This window comes from Triticum aestivum, chromosome 3D (assembly GCF_018294505.1).
Source record: "Triticum aestivum cultivar Chinese Spring chromosome 3D, IWGSC CS RefSeq v2.1, whole genome shotgun sequence".
Lineage (NCBI taxonomy): Eukaryota > Viridiplantae > Streptophyta > Magnoliopsida > Poales > Poaceae > Triticum > Triticum aestivum.
The window spans coordinates 7,913,615-7,934,931 of record NC_057802.1 but is presented as its reverse complement, the minus strand read 5'-3'; the positions used below and the strand labels follow the sequence as shown (position 1 = coordinate 7,934,931).

Below are 21,317 nucleotides of genomic sequence, written 5' to 3'. Positions count from 1 at the left end.
CGATCCGACTAAAGTGGGAGAGACAGACACCCGCTAGCCACCTTATGCATCAAGTGCATGTCAGTCGGTGGAACCTGTCTCACGTAAGAGTACGTGTAAGGTCGGTCCGGGCCGCTTCATCCCACAATGCCGCCGAATCAAGATAAGACTAGTAACGGTAAGCAAATTGAACAAATCATCGCCCACAACTACTTTGTGTTCTACTCGTGCATAGAATCTACGCATAGACCTAGCTCATGATGCCACTGTTGGGGAACGTAGCAGAAATTCAAAATTTTCTACGCATCACCAAGATCAGTCTATGGAGAGACTAGCAACAAGAGAGAGGGGAGTGCGTCTTCATACCCTTGAAGATCGCTAATCGGAAGCGTTACAAAGAACGCGGTTGATGGAGTCGTACTCGCGGCGATTCAAATCGCGGAAGATCCGATCTAGCGCCAAACGGACGGCGCCTCCGCGTTCAACACACGTACAACCCGGGGCCGTCTCCTCCTTCTTTATCCAGCAAGGGGAGAGGAGAAGTTGAGGGAGAACTCCAGCAACACGACGGCATGGTGGCGATGGAGCTCGTGGTTCTCCGGTAGAGCTTCGCTAAGCACTACGGAGGGGAGGAGGTGTTGGAGAGGGGAAGGGGCAGCGCCAGGGAAGGGTGTGGCTGCCCTCCCACCCCCTCACTTTTTATAGGGGGAAGGGGAGAGGGGGCCGGCCCCCCTAGATGGATCTAGAGGAGGGGGCGGCGGCCAGGGAAAACCCTAGATGGGTTTGGGCGCCCCCACCCCCTAGGATACTTGCCCCCCAAGCCGGGAGGGGCGGCTGCCCTAGGGGTGGCGCCCCCACCTCTCCTGGTTACGTGAGAGGGGTTGGGAGGGGCGCACAGCCCCTTAGTGGGTTGGTTTGCCCCTTCCCCTTGGCCCATAAGGCCCCCAACGCTTGCTGGGGCCTCCAAAACCCCTTTCGGACATGCTGGCCATAGCCTGGTACCCCCGAAACACTTCCCGGACTCCAATACCCTTCGTCCAATATACCAATCTTCACCTCCGGACCATTCCGGAATTCCTCGTGACATCCGGGATCTCATCCGGGACTCCGAACAACCTTCGGTAACCACATACTATTTCCCATAACAACTCTAGCGTCACCGAACCTTAAGTGTGTAGACCCTACTGTTGGGGATCGTAGCAGAATTTTAAAATTTCCTACGCATCACCAAGATCCATCTATGGAGTATACTAGCAACGAGGGGAAAGGAGTGCATCTACATACCCTTGTAGATCGCGAGCGGAAGCGTTCTAATGAACGGGGTTGATGGAGTCGTACTCGCCGTGATCCAAATCACCGATGACCGAGTGCCGAACGGACAGCACCTCCGCGTTCAACACACGTACGGAGCAGCGACGTCTCCTCCTTCTTGATCCAGCAAGGGGGAAGGAGAGGTTGATGGAGATCCAGCAGCACGACGGCGTGGTGGTGGAAGTAGCGGGATCCCGGCAGGGCTTCGCCAAGCGCAAGCGGGAGGGAGAGGGAGGCGCCAAGGGTTGTGTTGCTGCTGCCCTCCCTCCCCCCACTATATATAGGCCCCCTGGAGGGGGGGCGCCGGCCCTGGAACCCATCTACAAGGGGGGGCGGCGGCCAGGGGGAAACTTCCCCCCCAAGTCAAGTGGGGCGCCCCCACCCCCAGGGTTTCCAACCCTAGGCGCAGGGGGAGACCCATGGGGGGCGCCCCAGCCCACTAAGGGCTGGTTCCCTTCCCACTTCAGCCCATGGGGCCCTCCGGGATAGGTGGCCCCACCCGGTGGACCCCCGGGACCCTTCCGGTGGTCCCGGTACAATACCGATAACCCCCGAAACTTTCCCGGTGGCCGAAACTGGACTTCCTATATATAATTCTTCACCTCCGGACCATTCCGGAACTCCTCTTGACGTATGGGATCTCATCCGGGACTCCGAACAACTTTCGGGTTTCCGCATACTAATATCTCTACAACCCTAGCGTCACCGAACCTTAAGTGTGTAGACCCTACGGGTTCGGGAGACATGCAGACATGACCGAGACGCCTCTTCGTTCAATAACCAACAGCGGGATCTGGATACCCATGTTGGCTCCCACATGTTCCACGATGATCTCATCGGATGAACCACGATGTCGAGGATTCAATCAATCCCGTATACAATTCCCTTTGTCAATCGGTACGTTACTTGCCCGAGATTTGATCGTCGGTATCCCAATACCTTGTTCAATCTCGTTACCAGCAAGTCACTTTACTCGTACCATAATGCATGATCCCGTGGGTAACTCCTTAGTCACATTGAGCTCATTATGATGATGCATTACCGAGTGGGCCCAGAGATACCTCTCCCTCATACGGAGTGACAAATCCTAGTCTCGATCCGTGTCAACCCAACAGACACTTTCAGAGATACCCGTAGTGTACCTTTATAGTCACCCAGTTACGTTGTGACGTTGGGTACACCCAAAGCACTCCTACGGCATCCGGGAGTTACATGATCTCATGGTCTAAGGAAATGATACTTGACATTGGAAAAGCTCTAGCAAACGAACTACACGATCTTTTATGCTATGCTTAGGATTGGGTCTTGTCCATCACATCATTCTCCTAATGATGTGATCCCGTTATCAATGACATCCAATGTCCATAGTCAGGAAACCATGACTATCTGTTGATCAATGAGCTAGTCAACTAGAGGCTTACTAGGGACCGTTGTGGTCTATGTATTCACACATGTATTATGATTTCCGGATAACACAGTTATAGCATGAACAATAGACAATTATCATGAACAAAGAAATATAATAATAACCATTTATTATTGCCTCTAGGGCATATTTCCAACAGTCTCCCACTTGCACTAGAGTCAATAATCTAGTTACATTGTGATGAATCGAACACCCATAGCATTCTGGTGTTGATCATGTTTTGCTCTAGGGAGAGGTTTAGTCAATGGATCTGCTACATTCAGGTCCGTATGTACTTAACAAATATCTATGTCTCCATTTTGAACACTTTCACGAATGGAGTTGAAGCGACGCTTGATATGCCTGGTCTTCCTGTGAAACCTGGGCTCCTTGGCAAGGGCAATAGCTCCAGTGTTGTCATAGAAGAGAGTCATCGGGCCCGACGCATTGGGAATCACCCCTAGGTCGGTAATGAACTCCTTCATCCAGACTGCTTCTTGCGCTGCCTCTGAGGCTGCCATGTACTCCGCTTCACATGTAGATCCCGCCATGACGCTTTGCTTGCAACTGCACCAGCTTACTGCTCCTCCATTCAAAATATACACGTATCCGGTTTGTGACTTCGAGTCATCCAGATCTGTGTCGAAGCTAGCGTCGACGTAACCCTTTAAGACGAGCTCTTCGTCACCTCCATAAACGAGAAACATATGCTTAGTCCTTTTCAGGTACTTTAGGATATTCTTGACCGCTGTCCAGTGTTCCATGTCGGGATTACTTTGGTACCTTCCTACCAAACTTACGGCAAGGTTTACATCAGGTCTGGTACACAGCATGGCATACATACTAGACCCTATGGCCGAGGCATAGGGGATGACACTCATCTTTTCTCTATCTTCTGCCGTGGTCGGGCATTGAGCCGTGCTCAATTGGACACCTTGCAATACAGGCAAGAACCCCTTCTTGGACTGATCCATATTGAACTTCTTCAATATCTTGTCAAGGTACGTACTCCGTGAAAGACCAATGAGGTGTCTTGATCTATCTCTATAGATCTTGATGCCTAATATATAAGCAGCTTCTCCAAGGTCCTTCATTGAAAAACACTTATTCAAATAGGCCTTTATACTTTCCAAGAATTCTATATCATTTCCCATCAATAGTATGTCATCCACATATAATAAGAGAAATGCTACAGAGCTCCCACTCACTTTCTTGTAAACACAGGCTTCTCCATAAGTCTGTGTAAACCCAAACGCTTTGATCATTTCATCAAAACGAATGTTCCAACTCCGAGATGCTTGCACCAGTCCATAGATGGAGCGCTGGAGCTTGCATACCTTGTTAGCATTCTTAGGATCGACAAAACCTTCCGGCTGCATCATATACAATTATTCCTTAAGAAAACCGTTAAGGAATGCCGTTTTGACGTCCATTTGCCATATCTCATAATCATAGAATGCAGCAATTGCTAACATGATTCGGACGGACTTCAGCTTCGCTACGGGTGAGAAAGTCTCATCGTAGTCAACCCCTTGAACTTGTCGATAACCCTTAGCGACAAGTCAAGCCTTATAGATGGTCACATTACCATCCGCGTCCGTCTTCTTCTTAAAGATCCATTTATTTTCTATGGCTCGCCGATCATCGGGCAAGTCAGTCAAAGTCCATACTTCGTTTTCATACATGGATCCTATCTCGGATTTCATGGCTTCTAGCCATTTGTCGGAATCCGGGCCCGCCATCGCTTCTTCATAGTTCGAAGGTTCACCGTTGTCTAACAACATGATTTCCAGGACAGGGTTGCCGTACCACTCTGGTGCGGAACGTGTCCTTGTGGACCTACGAAGTTCAGTAGTAACTTGATCCGTAGCTTCATGATCATCATCATTAACTTCCTCCCAAGTCGGTGTAGGCACCACAGGAACATCTTCCCGTGCTGCGCTACTCTCCGGTTCGGAAGGGGTGACTATCACCTCATCAAGTTCCACTTTCCTCCCACTCAATTCTTTTGAGAGAAACTCTTTCTCCAGAAAGGACCCATTCTTGGCAACAAAGATCTTGCCTTCGGATCTGAGGTAGAAGGTATACCCAATGGTTTCCTTAGGGTATCCTATGAAGACGCATTTTTCCGACTTGGTTCGAGCTTTTCAGGTTGAAGTTTCTTGACATAAGCATCGCATCCCCAAACTTTTAGAAACGATAGCTTAGGTTTCTTCCCAAACCATAATTCATACGGTGTCGTCTCAACGGATTTCGACGGAGCCCTATTTAAAGTGAATGCGGCAGTCTCTAAAGCATAGCCCCAAAATGAGAGCGGTAGATCGGTAAGAGACATCATAGATCGCACCATATCCAGTAGAGTGCGATTACGACGTTCGGACACACCGTTTCGCTGAGGTGTTCCAGGCGGCGTGAGTTGTGAAACGATTCCACATTTCTTTAAGTGCGTACCAAATTCGTGACTTAAATATTCTCCACCACGATCTGATCGTAAGAACTTTATTTTCCTGTCACGTTGATTCTCAACCTCACTCTGAAATTCCTTGAACTTTTCAAAGGTTTCAGACTTGTGTTTCATTAGGTAGACATACCCATATCTACTTAAGCCATCAGTGAGAGTGAGAACATAACGATATCCTCCGCGAGCCTCAACACTCATTGGACCGCACACATCGGTATGTATGATTTCCAATAAGTTGGTTGCTCGCTCCATTGTTCCGGAGAACGGAGTCTTGGTCATCTTACCCATGAGGCATGGTTCGCACATGTCAAATGATTCGTAATCAAGAGACTCCAAAAGTCCATCTGCATGGAGCTTCTTCATGCGCTTGACACCAATGTGACCAAGGCGGCAGTGCCACAAGTATGTGGGACTATCGTTATCAACTTTACATCTTTTGGTATTCACACTATGAATATGTGTAACATCACATTCGAGATTCATCAAGAATAAACCATTGACTAGCGGGGCATGACCATAAAACATATCTCTCATATAAATAGAACAACCATTATTCTCGGATTTAAATGAGTAGCCATCTCGAATTAAACGAGATCTAGATACAATGTTCATGCTCAAAGCTGGCACTAAATAACAATTATTGAGGTTTAAAACTAATCCCGTAGGTAAATGTAGAGGCAGCGTGCCGACGGCGATCACATCGACCTTGGAACCATTCCCGACGCGCATCGTCACCTCGTCCTTTGCCAGTCTCCGCTTATTCCGCAGTTCCTGTTTTGAGTTACAAATATGAGAAACCGCACCGGTATCAAATACCCAGGAGCTACTACGAGTACTGGTAAGGTACACATCAATTACATGTATATCACATATACCTTTGGTGTTGCCGGCCTTCTTGTCTGCTAAGTATTTGGGGCAGTTCTGCTTCCAGTGACCACTTCCCTTGCAATAAAAGCACTCAGTCTCAGGCTTGGGTCCATTCCTTGACTTCTTCCCAGTAACTGGCTTACCGGGCGCGGCAACTCCCTTGTCGTCCTTCTTGAAGTTCTTCTTGCCCTTGCCTTTCTTGAACTTAGTGGTTTTATTCATCATCAACACTTGATGTTCCTTTCTGATCTCCACCTCCGCTGATTTCAGCATCGAATATACCTCAGGAATGGTCTTTTCCATCCCCTGCATATTGAAGTTCATCACAAAGCTCTTGTAGCTCGGTGGAAGCGACTGAAGGATTATGTCAATGACCGCGTCATCCGGGAGATTAACTCCCAGCTGAGACAAGCGGTTGTGTAACCCAGACATTCTGAGTATGTGCTCACTAACAGAACTATTTTCCTCCATTTTGCAGCTGAAGAACTTGTCAGAGACTTCATATCTCTCGACCCGGGCATGAGCTTGGAAAACCATTTTCAGCTCTTTGAACATCTCATATGCTCTATGTTTCTCAAAACGCTTTTGGAGACCCGGTTCTAAGCTGTAAAGCATGCCGCACTTGAACGAGGGAGTAATCATTAGCACGTGATTGCCAAGCGTTCATAACGTCTTGGTTCTGTGGGATTGGTGCTTCACCTAGCGGTGCTTCTAGGACATAATCTTTCTTGGCAGCTATGAGGATGATCCTCAGGTTCCGGACCCAGTCCGTATAGTTGCTGCCATCATCTTTCAGCTTGGTTTTCTCTAGGAACGCGTTGAAGTTGAGGACAACGTGGGCCATTTGATCTACAAGACATATTGTAAAGATTTTAGACTAAGTTCATGATAATTAAGTTGATATAATCAAATTATTCAATGAACTCCTACTCAAATAGACATCCCTCTAGTCATCTAAGTGAAACATGATCCGAGTTAACTAGGCCCGTGTCCGATCATCACGTGAGACGGACTAGTCAAGATCGGTGAACATCTCCATGTTGATCGTATCTTCTATACGACTCATGCTCGACCTTTCGGTCCTCCGTGTTCCGAGGCCATGTTTGTACATGCTAGGCTCGTCAAGTCAACCTAAGTGTATTGCGTGTGTTCCGAGGCCATGTCTGTACATGCTAGGCTCGTCAACACCCGTTGTATGCGAACGTTTGAATCTATCACACCCGATCATCACGTGGTGCTTCGAAACAACGAACCTTCGCAACGGTGCATAGTTAGGGGGAACACTTTCTTGAAATTATTATAAGGGATCATCTTACTACCGTCGTTCTAAGCAAATAAGATGCAAAACATGATAAACATCACATGCAATCAAAAAGTGACATGATATGGCCAATATCATTTTGCTCCTTTGATCTCCATCTTCGGGGCACCATGATCATCTTCGTCACCGGCATGACACCATGATCTCCATCATCATGATCTCCATCATTGTGTCTTCATGAAGTTGTCACGACAAACGATTACTTCTACTTCTATGGCTAACACGTTTAGCAACAAAGTAAAGTAATTTACATGGCGTTATTCAATGACACGCAGGTCATACAAAAAATAAAGACAACTCCTATGGCTCCTGCCGGTTGTCATACTCATCGACATGCAAGTCGTGATTCCTATTACAAGAATATGATCAATCTCATACATCACATATATCATTCATCACATCTTCTGGCCATATCACATCACATAGCACATGCTGCAAAAACAAGTTAGACGTCCTCTAATTGTTGTTGCAAGTTTTACGTGGCTTGTATAGGATTCTAGCAAGAACGTTTCTTACCTACGTAAAACCACAACGTGATATGCCAATTTCTATTTACCCTTCATAAGGACCCTTTTCATCGAATCCGTTCCGACTAAAGTGGGAGAGACAGACACCCGCTAGCCACCTTATGCAACTAGTGCATGTCAGTCGGAGGAACCTGTCTCACGTAAGCGTACGTTTAAGGTCGGTCCGGGCCGCTTCATCCCACAATACCGCCGAAACAAGATAAGACTAGTAGCGGAAAGAAGAATTGGCAACATCTACGCCCACAACTTCTTTGTGTTCTACTCGTGCATAGTAACTACGCATAGGCCTGGCTCATGATGCCACTGTTGGGGATCATAGCAGAATTTTAAAATTTCCTACGCATCACCAAGATCCATCTATGGAGTATACTAGCAACGAGGGGAAAGGAGTGCATCTACATACCCTTGTAGATCGCGAGCGGAAGCGTTCTAATGAACGGGGTTGATGGAGTCGTACTCGCCGTGATCCAAATCACCGATGACCGAGTGCCGAACGGACGGCACCTCCGCGTTCAACACACGTACGGAGCAGCGATGTCTCCTCCTTCTTGATCCAGCAAGGGGGAAGGAGAGGTTGATGGAGATCCAGCAGCACGACGACGTGGTGGTGGAAGTAGCGGGATCCCGGCAGGGCTTCGCCAAGCGCAAGCGGGAGGGAGAGGTGTTGCAGGGGGAGAGGGAGGCGCCAGGGGCTGTGTTGCTGCAGCCCTCCCTCCCCCCACTATATATAGCCCCCCTGGAGGGGGGGCGCCGGCCCTGGAACCCATCTACAAGGGGGGGGGGGCGGCCAGGGGGAAACTTCCCCCCCAAGTCAAGTGGGGCGCCCCCACCCCCAGGGTTTCCAACCCTAGGCGCAGGGGGAGACCCATGGGGGGCGCCCCAGCCCACTAAGGGCTGGTTCCCTTCCCACTTCAGCCCATGGGGCCCTCCGGGATAGGTGGCCCCACCCGGTGGACCCCCGGGACCCTTCCGTTGGTCCCGGTACAATACCGATAACCCCCAAAACTTTCCCGGTGGCCGAAACTGGACTTCCTATATATAATTCTTCACCTCCGGACCATTCCGGAACTCCTCGTGACATCCGGGATCTCATCCGGGACTCCGAACAACTTTCGGGTTTCCGCATACTAATATCTCTACAACCCTAGTGTCACCGAACCTTAAGTGTGTAGACCCTACAGGTTGGGAGACATGCAGACATGACCGAGACGCCTCTCCGGTCAATAACCAACAGCGGGATCTGGATACCCATGTTGGCTCCCACATGTTCCACGATGATCTCATCGGATGAACCACGATGTCGAGGATTCAATCAATCCCGTATACAATTCCCTTTGTCAATCGGTACGTTACTTTCCCGAGATTCGATCGTCGGTATCCCAATACCTTGTTTAATCTCGTTATCGGCAAGTCAGTTTACTCGTACCGTAATGCATGATCCCGTGGGTAACTCCTTAGTCACATTGAGCTCATTATGATGATGCATTACCGAGTGGGCCCACAGATACCTCTCCGTCATACGGAGTGACAAATCCCAGTCTCGATCCGTGTCAACCCAACAGACACTTTCAGAGATACCCGTAGTGTACCTTTATAGTCACCCAGTTACGTTGTGACGTTGGGTACACCCAAAGCACTCCTACGGCATCCGGGAGTTACACGATCTCATGGTCTAAGGAAATGATACTTGACATTGGAAAAGCTCTAGCAAACGAACTACACGATCTTTTATGCTATGCTTAGGATTGGGTCTTGTCCATCACATCATTCTCCTAATGATGTGATCCCGTTATCAATGACATCCAATGTTCATACTCAGGAAACCATGACTATCTGTTGATCAACGAGCTAGTCAACTAGAGGCTTACTAGGGACACGTTGTGGTCTATGTATTCACACATGTATTATGATTTCCGGATAACACAGTTATAGCATGAACAATAGACAATTATCATGAACAAAGAAATATAATAATAACCATTTATTATTGCCTCTAGGGCATATTTCCAATACCTACGGGTTTGGGAACCATGCAGACATGACCGAGACACCTCTCCGGCCAATAACTAACAGCGGGATCTGGATACCCATATTGGCTCCCACACGTTCCACGATGATCTCATCGGATGAACCACGATGTCGGGGATTCAATCAATCCCGTATGCAATTCCCTTTGTCAATTGGTATGTTACTTGCCCGAGATTCGATCGTCGGTATCCCAATACCTCGTTCAATCTCGTTACCGGCAAGTCACTTTACTCGTTCTGTAATGCATGATCCCGTGACTAACTACTTAGTCACATTGAGCTCATTATGATGATGCATTACCGAGTGGGCCCAGAGATACCTCTCCGTCATACGGAGTGACAAATCCCAGTCTCGATTCGTGCCAACCCAACAGACACTTTCGGAGATACCTGTAGTGCACCTTTATAGCCACCCAGTTACGTTGTGATGTTTGGTACACCCAAAGCATTCCTACGGTATCCGGGAGTTGTACAATCTCATGGTCTAAGGAAATGATACTTGACATTAGAAAAGCTCTTAGCAAACGAACTACACGATCTTGTGCTATGCTTAGGATTGGTTCTTGTCCATCACATGATTCTCCTAATGATGTGATCCCGTTATCAATGACATCCAATGTCCATGGTCAGGAAACCATAACCATCTATTGATCAACGAGCTAGTCAACTAGAGGCTCACTAGGGACATGTTGTGCTCTATGTATTCACACATGTATTACGGTTTCCAGTTAATACAATTATAGCATGAACAATAGACAATTATCATGAACAAGGAACTACAATAATAACCATTTTATTATTGCCTCTAGGGCATATTTCCAACACTCCTCCGGCGTGCACTCCGACCGCGGCTTCCTTGGCGCCTTGGCCTTCTTCTTCTTGACCATTCCGGGCGGGTTGATGGCCAGGCTGCCGGAATTCGGCTGGGCGTCGGCCATGGACGGGGAAGGGAGGGGGCTGCGGGAAGTGGGAGGGTTTGGGGCGAAATGGCGCCAAATGGGGTGCGGGAGGGGGGTTGCTTTGTGCCACCGACAGGCAGGCCAGGGGAGGACAAGCGAGCGCGTCCCGCCTGTTGGAGATATGCCCTAGAGGCAATCATGTATGATGATATTTCCTATGTGTTTATGAATAAAGATAGTCCTTGGATGTAATCAATGATACTTCTTGGCAAGTACGTGACTTGTTTGTGAGATCTTGTGTTGTATGATACTTCCCAAATTGTCCCTAGTCGCAAGTGACGTGTGGGCACATGTCGGACTAGACTAGCATATGACACGGTGGATGGCTCGGTCTCACTAGCCATGGAACATTGGATGCTAACCGGATAATATGAACTCAGAAGGATCTGGTCGGATTCGACGTAGTCGAATCCGAATCGAGATAAGGTTCGAGTCGGACAGACCCAACTATGAGAGACAGCGATATGTCATCTGTGAGTCTCTAGTACAACATACGTTCTATGTCCTAAGACCTGAGCTGACGCATGTATTTGGGATGGTGACAGACTTGCTTTGGACCGACCAAACGCTACTCCGTGACTGGGTAGTTACAAAGGTAGGTTTCGGGTTTGTCCAGTCTCATGCTGCGAGACATGGTCAAGCAAGATGGGATTTGCCCCTCCGATCAGGAGAGATGTACTCTGGGCCCCTCGTGTGATCTGACCAGGATAAGCTGGCCATGCGACAAGGATTATGAGATAATCCAGTTTGTGGTCAGTATCACTGGAACAAGAAAGAGGTCGGGCTAGCACAAGGATGACAGTCTCGCCTTGAGCCGGACAACATATATCGTGAGGCAAAGGGAACAGAAGTGTGACACGTTGTACAGGTTCGCCTAACCAGCTTCATAGTCTGCTTGGTGGTCGGCACGCCTTGCTAGAGGCCGCTACCAATCGTGCAGGTCGGAGGTGATCCGAACTGTGACCAAGCCGACTTGAACCTAAGGGGTCGCGCGCTTAAGTGAAGGTACCTACGGGGTCGGTTCGGAGGACACTGATCGGATGTGATCCGAGCTGAACTTGGAACACGACCGAGTAGACTTTGGGATTTAGGATCCGTGCAAGGCCCAAGTGTTGAGCCCGCGACGGATGCCTATAAATAGTGGAGGTGCGGCACAATTATTCAGTTGATCGCTTCGGCGCCGTCGTTAGGGCTTTGCATGTGTTGCAACTAGCCACCTCCACTCGCCGCCGATTGTGTGATCGGACCTAGCAGTCTGCCGCACGACGTTCCTCCTGCACGCGCGGATACCGTTTGAGGCGGTGCTGTTCGCGGGATCCGCTCGGCTACGTGGGAGACCGTCAAGGAGGAGGCGACTCCGGAAACGCGCTGCCTCAACTCTACTTCCACTGCACGGCACTGCGCGTCTATTGGTAACAATCTGTGATCCATCTCCCGTAGCAGGTTTTTTGGTTGTTGTGCGCGTAGGAAATTTTAATTTGTTGTCGACGCACCCTACCTAGAACTCAACAGCGCCCGTCCGCGCGCTGTCCGTTGCACCCCAAAATCGACGCAAACTTGGGCCGGTAATGGGTCAAAAGCGGACAGAAAACATACAAAAGTCTATTTGCTCCCGCGTGCTGGGCCGTCTGATTCGTCCGTTTTACTTCAAACAGACGCGCGTGGACAGGATGAAGTCGCGCGGTGGAGTTGGCCTCATAAAAGGTCATGGAGAGCTCACGACGAAACGTGTGGGCCTTGCTGTCCCACGCCGGCTTCCTTGCTGACGACGGTGGAGGACCCCGCCCGTCCTCATCGTCTCGGGGTCATCCGTGAGGGCATCCATGGGTCCGGGTGCCCCGACCTGGTACACAGTAAACTAATCTCCCACCTTCAATTACAAACGCGTTATTTTTGTTCGTAGTACCCTTTAAACAAATTCAGCGCTTGGTCGCCGGCTGCTTTCTGTATCTCCATGTGCGTGCATGTGACACACCATGTTCGCCTTCATCGATCAAGTAATAAACGATTTAGTTTTGTCTTTCTTGTTTTTCGGACTCTCGCTGACCGCGCCACGAGCACAGACGTCGAGGTTGTATTATTTTTACGACAAGATTGGTTTTAAATTTAAAGTTTTCCTTCATCAACTGAGTAACGGCTCTATCCTTCTCTGCTATCCCTTCACATCCCATTGTTAGAGATCGAAGCAAAATGGAGCCTCCTCAGCGCTTTGGATTTTTAGCCGTCGGATCGGAATCTCATCGCGACACAAACCGTCGGATCTCGATCCAAATCGCCGTGGGTCGTTGGATATTTACCCGATCAACCTCGGCCATCGATAAAATTTCAATGGCAACAGAATGTAATATCCATGCCCCCACCGGGGTATTTTGGTCATTTCGCGTGGGGTATAAAAAGGGACCGCTGCCGTGGGATGACCTAGCCGCATCCTCCCTCCCGCACTCGCGCCTCCCCCGCGCCCAGCTCCTCCCGCCTCACTGCCTCCTCCTCTCCCCTCCCGCGCGCCTCCTCTCCCCTCCCCTCCCACGCGCCTCTCTCCTCCCACCCACATCGCCGCCGCCGCCACCCACCGCCTCGAACCGCGCCGTCGGCGGCCAGATCCGCTGCAACAGAGCCCCCCCCCCCCCCCCCACCCTCCCCGGCCGACGGGAAGAGCGTAGGAACCAGATCCCATCTGATAGAAGGAGGCGCATGGGGTGTGGGGTGCTCCATTCTGGGAGAGGAAGACTGAGGGGACCAGACCCATCTCACAGAAGGAGGCGCATGGGGTGTGGGGTGCTCGACCCCGATTCGTCAAGGAGCACGATGGCTCGCCACGGTTCGCCTCCCTCCCTCCCCCCCCCCCCCCCCCCCCCCCCCCTTCTCTCTCTCTCTCTCTCATGTCAACCTCGATTTTCTTTTATTTTTCAGATCTGCAATGGCCTGACGAACGAGGCGATCCTTGGAAGCAGCACGTACACCTCTCTCTCTCTCTCTCTCTCACTCAGATTCCAAGGTTATTTCACTCTATTCCATACCTCTCACCATTTTTTATTTTCCTAGGCTTTTAGTTATCATGTGTGTGCCAATATCTAATTCCCTTGGTTATCTAGCTTTTGGATCCCGTACGTATTCCCTTCTTGATTCTTATTGCTGCGTACCTGATGGATGATGTCTACTGTTATTTTTAATTTTACAGTGTAGCTCTGATTGGGGAAAAGTGGAAGATGGTTATCCAGGAGTTCGCCGTCGATCTCAACAAGCCACTTGTTTTCCAGGTACCATGCATCTGCTCTCTCAATGCTTCTTCAGATCAATTGTTGCAGCAACTCTTCTCGGAAATTTTAGGCATTTCCCATTCCTTTTCTACTTTAAATTTCTCATCATTTTGGAGCTTGCTTGTGGCATACACTTCCGAGGTGCTGATCACCAGCTCAATTGCTGAAATGCTCAATTGTTCTCAGAAATTTTGGCCTTGCCGTGTACGTTTTCAGTTCCTTTTTCTCTTCAATTTTTCTGTCGCTTCCGAGCTTGTGCCTACAATTCTGAGGTGCTGATCACCAGCTCAATTGCTCAACACAATGAAATTATGAATATTATAAGCGATGCTTGGTGAGCATGCTTTGCTCCCCTGAAAGAATGTGCAGTATTGGTCAACCTATGGGTTATCTAGAATTGGTTCTGCCTGACAGTTGAAGTAAACTACTTACTACTTTTGGCCGTGTTCTTTAATTTGTGGATGAAGGTTGGCCACCTTGAGGAACATTACCAGGAATGGGTTCACCAGCCTGTCGTGAGCAAAGAAGGTCCACACTTTTTCGCAAATGATACCATGGAGGTAACGCCAATGCGCTCTGGTGTATGTATTAACGTGATCAGGGATTTTGGAAACTGAACTGTCACCATATACGTAATGAAAATTTCGTTGTGCAGTTCTTGACACGCACAAAGTGGTGGGCTGTGCCAGTCATATGGCTACCTGCAGTCTGCTGGCTGTTTGCCAAGTCGATACGGATGGGTCACACCATTCAGGAAGTAATCCTGATGGCCCTATTTGGAGTGTTTGTGTGGACGTTGATCGAGTACAGTTTGCACCGCTTCCTGTTCCACATCGAGAGGAAAAGCTATTGGTAAGAGCTTATCAACCTTGACCTGGCAATGTTTTTATCGGGATTCTCCTCATGCTTGTAAATTGCACCACCATGGTCCTTCGAAGGCAAGCCCACTTCTTGAGGCCTACTTATTATTTCTATTGTTGCTAATCTTTTTCCCCATTGACACCTCTACCAGATCAGCCGTAGCAGCGAAGCCGAACTCCTAAGAAAATAAGAGGTGGGCAAGAACAGAAGAGAGATGTAGTGCTTCTGTACTGATATCGGTTTGCATCTATACTGACTAGAAAATGAGAGTGAGAGAGAGAGAGAGCTTTGGTACTGATATTTGTTGAGAGAGAGAGAGAGAGTACGAAGTGACATAGGTATTAATTATAAAGTGAAAACCTTCCTTCTGAATACACTGTTATACTGTACCATTTTGCTTTGGTGTCTCCAACCACCTTCCTTTTTTTGATAATACAACCATATTAGGCAGTACTATTCAGCTCACATCTTCAAATGTTATTCAGCAGACACAAGCATGACTAATTATGTGTATGAAAGCATCTGTTGATGTATCACCTTCGACTGCTTCCATGTTTTTCTCAGCCTCCCCACTTCACGAGTGCCAGCCTGCGAAGTACCCTTCCCTCCAAGAGTTCTTATCAAGCTTTCTTCATACTTACTGTTGTTGAACATTCCGGGTGAAAAAAACCTCATGTAGATTGCCGATTAAGAGCTCAGCTAGAGCTGACCTTGATTAAGATTCCTTTTTGTTATAGATTCTTTACATGTTCAAGTAAATTAATTTCTGATAGAGCAGGGAGGTGAGACACATCCTGAGACATGACAGATTGATGGATGGAGAGCTAGCTAGGTGCACCACCACTGTAATAAACTTTGAGTAATCAGACAATCTGAATGCACTGCTTAAACTTTAGCAATCAGCAATCCATAGCAACATGTCATTCTCTTTCATTAGTGCCACTGCATGCCTGACCCTCCTGTAGGTTGTTTCATTGACTATTTAGATTGATTTAATTATGTAAGAAGCCAATTATTTGTTATGGAGTATGTCGTGCTGCATTATTTCTAAGTTCATATTCTATTCAAAAGCACTTCATCGATATGATAAAAAGGTTCATAATAGAATATGTTACTTCATTTCTAGGTGTAATAAGGGTCCATATTTTGTTGTATTAACTAGAGCACCATGGACACCTCAGCCATCATTCTTTCTAGGTTGGGCATACATAAATAAATAGCACTCTTGGTTTCAAAGTGTATGTTTCATGGGCCTTGGTTTAATTTAAGAGATTCCTAGCAGACTCTTTTTATCCGACGGCCGATTTTGGATCATAGTTTCAACTTTAAGCCAAGAAGATGACTAATTGCTGATCGGTTATGGTACATGGGGGATTGCTGTGTCTCCTGGCAAGCTGTGTAATTTCGTACGGGTGTGTGCTGACCTTGTTTTGATCTTACTGATGCAGGGTAAGGAGGTAAAAGTCGCGGGTGGTCAGGGCTGCCAGATATGTGGTGACACTGTTGACGTTTCGGCCACCGGCGATGTCTTTGTCGCCTGCAATGAGTGCGCCTTCCCGGTCTGCCGCCCTTGCTATGAGTACGAACGCAAGGATGGGGTCAAATGTTGTCCTCAGTGCAAGACTAGATACAAGAGGCCGAAAGGTTTGCTTCTATACAACATGTTGATTTGTTACGTGATCTGTATGAGAATTGCATATGGAAGTCTGCTTTGTGCTTCCTTTAATATGGGCCAAAGTAGTGGTATACTACTTGTTGCTCGACATATAAAATTAACCCCATCCACCTCATACTCTTATGTTTTTTATTTATAAATCATGCTAATTGATGTATACATCACTTGTTGACAAAATTCAGGTAGCCCCCGAGTTCCGGGAGATGAGGAGGAAGAAGATGTTGATGACCTGGACAATGAGTTCAACTACAAGCAAGGGAATGGCAAAGGTCCAGAGTGGCAGCTGCAGGGTCAAGGAGAAGACATTGATTTGTCTTCATCCTCTCGTCATGAACCTAATCATCGTATTCCTCGTCTGACAAGTGGACAACAGGTAAATACCTATCATTCAGACACTTGGCTTTTTCATGCATTGATGAAATCTGAGTTTGTTTCTGTAAGAATTCCTTGCTCTTGTGCATTAATGCTTTGAAAATCTTTTTCTGATCTCCAGGGAAATCCCTGATGCTTCCCCTGATCGCCACTCTATCCGCAGCCCAACATCAAGCTATGTCGATCCAAGTGTCCCAGGTATATTATTATCTATCATAAATAGCTTCTGTTGGAGAATTTGTCTGCTCATCTGATGAAAATATTAACATTTCTCTAATGTTATCAGTTCCTGTGAGGATTGTGGACCCTTCGAAGGACTTGAACTCCTATGGGCTTAACAGTGTTGACTGGAAGGAAAGAGTTGAAAGCTGGAGAGTTAAGCAGGACAAAAACATGATGCAGGTGACCAATAAATATCCAGATGCAAGAGGAGGGGGAGGAGATATGGAAGGAACTGGCTCAAATGGTTAAGATATGCAAATGTATAAATAACCTTTCTCCATTATAATCAATGGCTATTCTGACAGCTTTATGTTTTTGAGTTGATTAGGATCTATAATTTTTGTCTTGACTATGTTGTACCCGTAGTGCTGTTGCAGTTTAATGTCGATTGGAAATGACTCAATGAAACAAAGATATTTGTACTACTGCGCGGCATTGGATCTGGGGTTTGGTCGTCTGGTCACTGGATCTGGAGTCGCCGTAAAGCCATGGAGAAGATTCATCCCGGACCTCCCACTACTGCTGCCGCTGCCGCATCTCCTAGCTCCTGAACGACCAACATCGCTACTCCATGGGATTCCGATTCGCCGTCATGCGATTCTGCTGGATGCAGTGCACCGGATCCGGCAGGCGGTGGGGCTCGCCTGCGGCCTGCTATGGGGCGTCGTTTCCCTCGTCGGCGTCTTCTGGATCGCCCGGTCAGTCCATCCCTCCCTCCTCAAAGCCCCATCCTTCTCTCTACTTCTCCGTCATTATTAACTGAATTAATGAGCTCATCTCACACTGAACAATGCTTCTCAAAAAATTGCAAGGATTGAGGCCTACTCATTATTGGCCTACTTATTAATATTTTGGCTGCCAGCACCAATATCATGAACCTGTCTCAAGTTCTTCTTTTCAATGCGTGCAGATGTCTGTAGATCTGAAACGGGGAGAAACTCTCGCAGTTCATATATATATATATGTCATTTCCTTCTTTACCATGTGAAAGTCAGTTATATTGATTAAATATATCCAAGTAGTTTGGTACAAGGTTCCGTTTGGTATCCGGTTTGCATAAGGTTCTCATGCCTTTTAATATTTATTCACACAATTGACATGTCTGGCAAACATGAGGTTGACTTATCGTCGGATTGCAGATAGTGGATTCCAACATTCAGTTTTTTGCAGGTGTATTTATTCATGGATTGGTTGCTGATAGTGGATTGTCGAGGGGCGTCATCTTCTACGCTCGTCTCTCTTGCTGGCTTGCCCATTCCTCTACTCAAGTATGGATGGAGGCGAGCAGAAAGGTAGTACGGGTTGGGCCTTGGTTTTCTATAGCATCATGACTGTGATTTCCCTCTACAACCGGGCGTCCCACTGTCTATATATGAATATTTAGTTGAGGAATGCATAGCTCTGTTGTTATCTATATCTGAGTATTAGTGAGCTGATGAATTGATTATAAGAGATTACCAGAGGGTAGAGTCATTTGCTGCATGTATAGATATATACATATGATGATTTTCATTCAACCATGAGGTGAGGAAATGCCATAAGGTACTGCAATGTTGGCATGCATGCTAACTTCTTGATATTTTGTGTCAGCTATGTTGCGTTGTGTTTGCTCTCACGATCCAAGTTTTGACGAATTGTTTAAGTTTAAGGTGTGTTGGTTTGATTTATCTAAAAAAGTCATACCTGCCCTTTCTCCTTTCAGTCATATACACCTCATTTATGCAAGTGAGACAATTGAATTCAGTAAATAGTCTATTCATAACTAGGCTCAATCTCAGATATACTACAAGCACGAGTTTGCAAAGGGTTTAAAACTCGGCTATTTTAGAACATGGTCCAATGGAACTGTCATATGCATTTTATATTATTTTAATCTTCCACCAATTTACTTTGTTAGTAGCAAAAGGTATCATGGGATTTAATGGATGATACTCATCATGAGAGTAAGAGAGTAAAGAGTAGGTGTGATACATAATTACAGTATGTTTGTAGTCAGACTGCATATTTACACCAGTTTTATTTTGGTGTAAGGTATCATGGGATTTACTTTCTATAAGTATGCCAAGGATATCTTTTCCTGTGGCCCTTTTTGGCAATTTTAGCATGTTATGTTAAGGCATATGGGTAATACTGATAATATTACATATATTAGGTGCTTGTGCACACGTTACTTCTGCGGCATAATTGTCTCACAAGTAAATTTGAAATGAATCTTTTGTTGATCTTCAGTTGGCAGCCCCTCACTGTTGCACATTGCTGCATTTGTAGTACCCCAAGCTGGTCCAAGTAGAGGACAAAAGGTGGTTATCTCTTTTGTTGCAGCTAATATATATGATTGATTAATGTCCACAGATTTTTGCTGAAATGATCATGAGATATTATGTCTGACAAAATGCTCATGAGAGGATAAGGTGCATAGGTCACACAGAACACTATCTGTAATAAAGAGCAAGGTTTCCTTATGGTGTCGAGTGTTCTGTGCTGCCTATTGTTACCAGCTTCTTCCTTTGTTTGCTAACTATTGTTGCTCATGCATTGCTGTCATTCCAAGGTTAGCTTTGTTATGATTTGTGCCTATTCATTCATAGGAAGCAACTGATCGATATAAATTCATAGAGCAATTGACGGATGTTGTAGTTCGTACTTCTTCAGGTACCATATTTCTGTAAGCATTTGGGGCTTCAGGTTCAATCATCGGAGGGGGACTGTGTATCACATGAGGAATGCAGTGACAAAAGAGCATGTTACTTTATTGGAGGAGCTGTGATTTTCTTCTTTTAATAGATCAGTCTTGCACTCAGTCGTCGATGAAGTATTCACGTGTACAGTTTACTATGTTTGGACTGCAGCTCCTAATATAATTTGTCTTTGTTTAATGTCTACTCCCTCCGTCCGGAAATACTTGTCATCAAAATGAATAAATGGGGATGTATCTAGATGTATTTTAGTTCTACATACATTTCTTTTTGTCCATTTTGATGACAAGTATTTTCGGACGGAGGGAGTACAATATAAGGTATCTTTTAGATGCTTTTAACATTGTGAATGTCTGCTCGTGATTCCTATTTAGGCTTTAGACTTTGAAATATTTGGTTTTAGCCCTTTAGATATTCTTGCCAGTGGCGTGAGTGATGGTGTGCTTGATATCCAGGCATTAATGATCTACATAAAACTTATTCTTTAGTATCCACATTAATGGTGTGCGACGGTTCTTTCATTATAACGGCTTGTAATTATCATTGGACTCATACTATTATGCAAATGCTTCATGTGATTTCATTGGTTAAATTGTATAATTGTGACAGATTTATATATCATGTCAAGAAAGAGCTGAGAACGGGACGACCCGACAACGCAATCAAATATTAGGTTATATGCCAGCTACTTAGGTTCTTTATATTGCACTGGGCCTTATGGATCCCTTTGTATATATAATTATTGAACTACCATATTTAATTTGTGACGACTCATTGTGTTGGTTTGCTTTTGGAATCAAAATGCTGCTAAGCCTTTGGTGTAACAGATTGCACTGCATTTTGGTCCAGTCTGGACGGATGCCATGTATTGGACACAGTTATGTTATCTATGAAAGCATTCTCAGTTTCTTCACATGTCAACCTATCGAATTTGAAGCGCGACCTAATATGTGACCGCACCCGGCAGGGATGCGGGGTGCGGCAAGCCGCGCTTTCCATCTAGTTATTTTAGTTGCAAGTACAAATTCAGCATATACCTCTGTCCTCCCCGCCGCATACTGCTTGTACAGCCGGCGCTCCGCCTCTGACGCGTGGCGGGTATCGCCGGCGGAGATCCGCGATGTAGGCCTCACCAGCTTGCTCGGCCTTGAGGCACTCCCAGTCTTCCCGCATCTCCTGTCGGGTGACAACTTGGGGGTCGACCGGCTCCAATGGGGGTAGCCCGTCCGACGGGTAGTTGCGCACCGCGGCGGCTGTTGGCACTGGTCCCGTACGATGCGACGCCCACGAGTACTTTCCGCGGAGACGCGTACGTAGGCAGCAGCCGTAGCTAACCAGGCACACAAGAGACAATCCGGCGAGACGCACGCGTACGCT

The 21,317-nt window shown here is 46.9% G+C and overlaps 1 long non-coding RNA gene across 12 annotated transcripts; it reads left to right on the top strand.

Moving 5' to 3' along the window:
• The first annotated feature begins 13,315 nt into the window (after positions 1-13,315).
• Positions 13,316-20,126, top strand: LOC123076836 (uncharacterized). Of its 12 annotated transcripts, none has more exons than XR_006436273.1 (13): positions 13,318-13,675; positions 13,768-13,852; positions 14,036-14,114; positions 14,582-14,674; positions 14,770-14,966; positions 15,127-15,168; positions 15,464-16,619; positions 16,833-17,023; positions 17,144-17,220; positions 17,309-17,504; positions 17,611-17,942; positions 18,415-19,795; positions 19,897-20,126. It is a non-coding gene; the product is annotated as an uncharacterized lncRNA (long non-coding RNA). The 12 variants fall into 12 exon arrangements; XR_006436275.1 differs by having other exon boundaries at positions 13,321-13,675; positions 14,770-15,168; positions 15,464-15,570; positions 16,424-16,619; XR_006436269.1 differs by having other exon boundaries at positions 13,323-13,675; positions 16,424-16,619.
• Positions 20,127-21,317: the final 1,191 nt, after the last annotated feature.